Below are 5836 nucleotides of genomic sequence, written 5' to 3' on the forward strand. Positions count from 1 at the left end.
ACTTTAACAGGAGAGTTTTAAAGTGCCCTCACAGAGAGCCCTCAACCAGCAGCTTGCAGAACTTCTTTGAATAATTCATCAGACTCAATCTTACAGAGTGACTAATGTGCTAATTATACAGAAGAGTCATTTATAAGGTTGGCTTGGGTGCTCAGTGCTAAACATCGTTATAAAATATTCACATGGTATTTGGGAATTTTCTGAAAACTGCAGATATGATAGTCATCCACAAAGACATATAGTTTCCTGAGCACTACAGTCCTGTTTCAGTAAAAAGATTAATCAGAAAGTCAATATCAAGCCTCACTTCTTGGAGAGGCAAAATCTACTATGGTTATGTGCTAAAAAATAAATATATATATATATTTTTTCCCGTATGAAGCAAAGCTAATTAAAAATAGATCATCAAATCGAAAGCCTCCTATAGTTACAATGGATTACTTCATTTATTCTCAAAGCTGAACCCAGTGTTATACAATGAATTGTCTTCTAGGAGTCTTTGTTAGTTCTCTTTATGAAAGCTATGTAGTGAAATTTTATGTTTCACAAAAAGGTATGGCCATAATATTTCATTACCAAATATGTTTCAATTTTTTTTTTTTTTAACACGAGGAAATGGGAAGCATTTGATTAATATCAGAAAATGGATCCCAGTGAAAAAAAAGAATACTGTATTTGTTACTGACATTCTGTCAAACATAATACTACAGAGTAAATAATAATGAATGAAAACTGAGCCCAGTATCACAGCTAGAAAAGCTACAGTAACAGAGATGAGATCTAAATACAGTTTTGAAGCCAAACAAAATATGGAGGCATCTATAAACACGTATACCATCTTGCTAGGAATGTTATTGTTGTCGTTGTTTTGTTAATTTCCAAGCTTTGTTTCATAAACAATGGAGATAACTGTATAATTGTTTTGTTTTAAATACCATATTAAGGTAAACTTGATAGCTATAATCTTCCAGACTAATCCATGTTTCACCAGTTATTTTACATCATTTCTTTCACATGCTTCTTAAAAGTAACTGTCTCATACTGAACAGCATTTTGCTCTGACTGAACAGTGTATTGTCTCATCGCTGTTTCCTCCTTGTCTTCTCATCTCTCCCAGCAGCAGAAGTATCTCAGAGGTACCTCTGTGTACAAAACCAGTCATGACCAGTCCCAGACATCTAAGAAATGTCCAGTGTGTTCATGACATCAAATACCACTGAACTCAGAAAAATATTCTTTTTGCCTGTCTCTTTAAGGATCTCCTTATCCCAGGAACTGATTACGTACTTTATCTTTTCCTTGCAAAAACTTCTATAGTTGATTCACTTCATGTTCCATTCCGCTTAGGACAAGTATTTCTGCATGCATATATATTTTTTTCCACAGCCTTCTTACAGAGGTCAATGCTTGTTCAAATATATGAACATATCAGTGATTAGCCTGCTGTCTGAACGATGACCCCGACTTCTGATGTCTTCAGACTGCTCCTCCACTCCCAGCAGATCTGTCATACTTGGTGCCCAGAAAGCCTCATGAGCTTCTTCATATCCTGCTGCTGATATTATTTTGAATTCTTCTGTCATCATAGCATCTTTCTTTGTTATGGTTTAAAACCTGAAATAACTACTCTAGAGTGTGGCTATTTTTCAATGTACCTCTCTGTCACATGTCTCATTTTTCTTACTCTCAACTGGTTTAGAGATATAAATGGTTATGTGAATAGCAAATGGGCTTAAGTAGAAAACAGATGCCAGCAGGAGAAACAGCATAAGTTTCTCCTGGGTCTATATGGACAAAAGGGAAAAAAAGAAAAGAAGAAAAAAAGGATAATAAAAAACAAGAAATAGTTTTAGGAGGCTAGAGAGTAGGTTGGTTAGGTACAATGAATAGTACAACACTTCTACATTTGGATAACTGATAAATCTGAATGTACTGAACAGAGTCCTAAACCTATGAAAATTAAACCCAATGGAAAAATTTAAAAAAATCAACACTTTTCAGTTATATGATTTTTACCTAATATTTCTGAGTGATTCTCTTCCATGGATTCGGGAGTAAGCTAGCTTTTTTGACCAAATGTTCATTAGTAATCATAATCTATTTCAAGTGACTCAGAGAATGGGAAAAGGTATCTGACAGTAAACAATAAATCAGTGAAAAATCTGACAGAACTGAGTAAAAGTGGTTTCACTTAAAACATCTTCCCAATAAAGGAAAAAAAAAAATCATTCAAGTTTCAGTATGTACATGGAAGGGAAATAGCAATGTGTAATTGGGATATTCTGTTTGTTCAAAGCCTAGATTATTTTAGGCTTAGTTTTGATGGTAAAAAACAATCAAGTCATATATTCATGCAGTTATCAAAAAGTAATAATTTACAATTTTATCTTGCCCACATTATCTGAAGTGTGTAAAATAAGGTCTTACAAACAACAGAAGATAACTTACAGTGGCAAATGAATATCTGTGTAAATGAGTGGTTGGCAAACTAAAATCTTACAGCTATTTGACTAGCAGTTTCAAATTTGCAGTTTGCCTGACCTTAGGTATTCCACAGCCAGAGTTTGAAGCTTTCACAGCATACGACGATTGCATAAATGCAGTACATTGACAATTACAGGAAAACACAGCAACGTAATCTGATTGTTTTCACACTTTCAGATACAATTGTTGAAAAGAGTTTTGAATGGACTAAATAGTATCAGTTGGAAGGTACCACCAGCCAGACAAATTTCTGTTTCTCCATGTGGTTAATTTCTTAAACTTTACCATTCAAAATATAGAAGGTTTATTCCCAAATATTCTAGACTCTTAGAAGTGTGAGGTAATTCAATAACTGGTAATTTTTCACCCTGGAAGATCAATATCTCAAAAGCAGTGATTTTTGATGGATTTTTAATTTATGCAGAGGTATACAGTTTCAATAGTTATGGTGTCACACTTTTTTTTTTTTATATATTTTTTCATCTGCTTTCTGGCTACATGCGAGACTTATTGCATAGAAAACTACTAAGTCTGTGTATGTTTAAAACAGTACTGTTACTTTCACCTGTGTACCACTATTATATGCGTTGGTTTTCCAGTGATGATTATTGACTGCAACAACTTACTTTGGAAAGCTACCTCTGAGACAGGTTTCATCAGCTGAATGCAACTAGAAAATATTCTCCATTAATGAGCTGCCATAATATATTTTTCTTCAGCTAAAGATTTAGTCCTGCTTCTGTACTGATCTTTCACCAGGGAGAATTCCCAGAAGAATGTAAAATTTCTGTAAATTAGTTACATGTCTTTCGGAATTCATAAGGAGTTTCAAGGGGAAGGAAAATTTTCATAGGAGAATTCTCTCATATTTCACTCTTCTCAGGCTCCTTTGTGTAGTTTCTATGCAATGAGAAGATATCATGCAATCAAATTAGAAAATATACTTTCCACATTACAGCTTCAAACATAAAACGAGAAAAACACAGCACCTTGGAAAGTAAGATGTTCCTCCATTCCTGCTCTGACAATGAGTGGGAAGTTCAGCACAAGCGAAAACTATAAAGTAATAAAACCTGAGAAAATATTTTGAACAAAAGGATAATCCATGCTTAATATAGATATGGAAAGGCAGAGTATATTTAAAACTACTAGCCAACTTCTTCCTAGCAAATGAATGTGAGACATTTTTGGTTTTGTTTTTTTCCCTTGGGATCCTACATGCAGTTTCTGTGTTCTACACTACAGACTGAGGAGACTCTGCAATTCTGTGAGCTAGTATAAGTTACATCAGTGGTGTAAAGTCAGTGCAGGTTTCAGAAGATTTTTTTCCTCTTAGTAATATATCTATGTATAGAAATCAACAAATGCAGTGTTCTTGTGCTTGTTATACTTCTAAGGATATAACGTTTATTGGCTGAAAATAAAGTCAAAAATATTCTTAAATGCTAGTATTAAATGCTAGTATAGAATCTCCTGATTTCATTGATTCTTTTATTATTGACCAGTTCTCTAATAATCTCTCCTTCCACTCATCCATTTTTCTTGCTCTCTTTCCTCACAATACATACAGAGGTTTCATTAAGATGTCATTGATACCTAAGAACAAATCACAAAGTATTACTTTGTGCAGCTTTTTAGTAGTAGAAAAACAAAACCTTTCATTTTCTTCAGATTTGATTGGTTCACTCAGGAAAAAAAAAAAAAGATCAGATTTTGTACAAGCACAGAGAACTCTGGTTTGGAAACACAAACTCCAAGCCTCTGCTTGAATCACAAGGATCACAACCGATGCAGTGACTTGGAGCAGTCATCTGCATCGTTTTAGATACTGTGCTTTCACCTGGAGACTGGTACAAGGTTGTTCACAGATTTATGATCCTCTGCATAAGGTAAGAAAGAAATCTGTTTTCTGAGAGATTTAGTTTCCAACGTAGTATGGAAGTTTTCCACACAGAGGATGGTAACACACTGGAATAGGTTGCCCAAGGAGATTGTGGATGCCTCATTCCTGGAGGCATTCAAGACCAGGCTAGATGTAGCTCTGGGCAGCCTGGTCTAGTAGTTGGCAACGCTGCGCATAGCAGGGGTGTTGAAACTTGATGATCGTGGCGGTCCTTTTCAACCCAGGCCATTCTACAATTCTACTATTCAGATGTGAATATTACTCATATTGAAAGAAGTTAGTCCTGACTTTGATCTCCACTGTGAAAGAGTCTGACATGAATATCTGAAACAAGAGTAGTATACTTGCTCAATTATCTGCTCTTTCACTAGAACAAAGGAAATAAAACTTTCTTACTTAGATGAAAAGTGGACTACCTAAGTTGATGTTACAGCTGGAAGATTATCATGGTAAAAGTGGAAAAAAAAACAGGGAAGAAATACTCACCTGTATCTGAAGATCAAGGTTTACAGGAAAGACTCCATAGAGAAAAGATCTCCAAAAAGAGATCCTTCCCTATTGGCAGTCAACCCTTAAATGGATTCTAGAAGAGGTGCAGTCAGGTTCCACCCCTTCCAGTCACATGGGTGAATTACCTTCACCTGTGCTCCCACAGCTGACTCAGTCCTTTCCTCAGAAGATCAGTGGTTGAGGCTGCGACTCAACAATTCCCATACACTAAGTTAAAAGAAATTACCATGGTTCTGGATGAAGTGTACTCAAGTTTTTCTCCCACCATTTCTGTTTTCTGCATGCCTTTCCCCAATTGCTAATTGTGTAAATGTGTGTTACTTTAATTCCAGGATTTACCACACATTCCAGAAAAATTTAGTATAGAACTGAAAATTTTTCACTCTTATGAAAAAGGAATCACGAATGTAAGAAGAATCATAGAATCATATAATGGCTTGGGTTGGAAGGGACCACAAGGATCAAGCTCCAAGCCGGGATACGTGCAGGGCCGCCATCCTCCAAATCTAATACTAGACCAAGCTGCACAGAGTCCCATCCAACCTGGCCTTGAACACCTTCAGGGATGGAGCATCCACATCCTTCCTGGGCAGACTGTTCCACACACCTCACCACTCTCTCTGTAAAGAATTTCCCCCTAATATCCATCCTAAATCTTCCCTCCCTCAACTCAAAATCATTTCCCCTTGTCCTGCCATTATCCACCCTTGGATAACCTTGGGGTTGACTCCCCTCCTGTTTGTAGGTTCACTTTAAGTACTGGAAGGCTGCAATAAGGTCACCCGCAGCCTTCTCCAAGCTGAACAGGCCCACCTCCCTCAGCTTGTCTTTGTAGGGGAGATGCTCCAGCCCTCTAATCGTCTTAGTGACCCCCCTCTGGACCCTCTCAAAAAGCTCCCTGTCTTTCTTGTATTAGGGGCCCCAGACTTAGACACAGTC

The 5836-nt window shown here is 36.6% G+C and overlaps 1 long non-coding RNA gene across 2 annotated transcripts; it reads right to left on the reverse strand.

Moving 5' to 3' along the window:
• Window positions 1-590: 590 nt before the first annotated feature.
• Window positions 591-5073, reverse strand: LOC109367782. Of its 2 annotated transcripts, none has more exons than XR_002115209.1 (3): window positions 4874-5073; window positions 3474-3540; window positions 591-3384 (listed from the first exon to the last, which is right to left on the reverse strand). It is a non-coding gene; the product is annotated as an uncharacterized LOC109367782 (long non-coding RNA). The 2 variants fall into 2 exon arrangements; XR_002115210.1 differs by having other exon boundaries at window positions 3474-3557.
• Window positions 5074-5836: the final 763 nt, after the last annotated feature.

This window comes from Meleagris gallopavo, chromosome 5 (genome assembly GCF_000146605.3).
Source record: "Meleagris gallopavo isolate NT-WF06-2002-E0010 breed Aviagen turkey brand Nicholas breeding stock chromosome 5, Turkey_5.1, whole genome shotgun sequence".
Classification (NCBI taxonomy): Eukaryota; Metazoa; Chordata; class Aves; order Galliformes; family Phasianidae; genus Meleagris; species Meleagris gallopavo.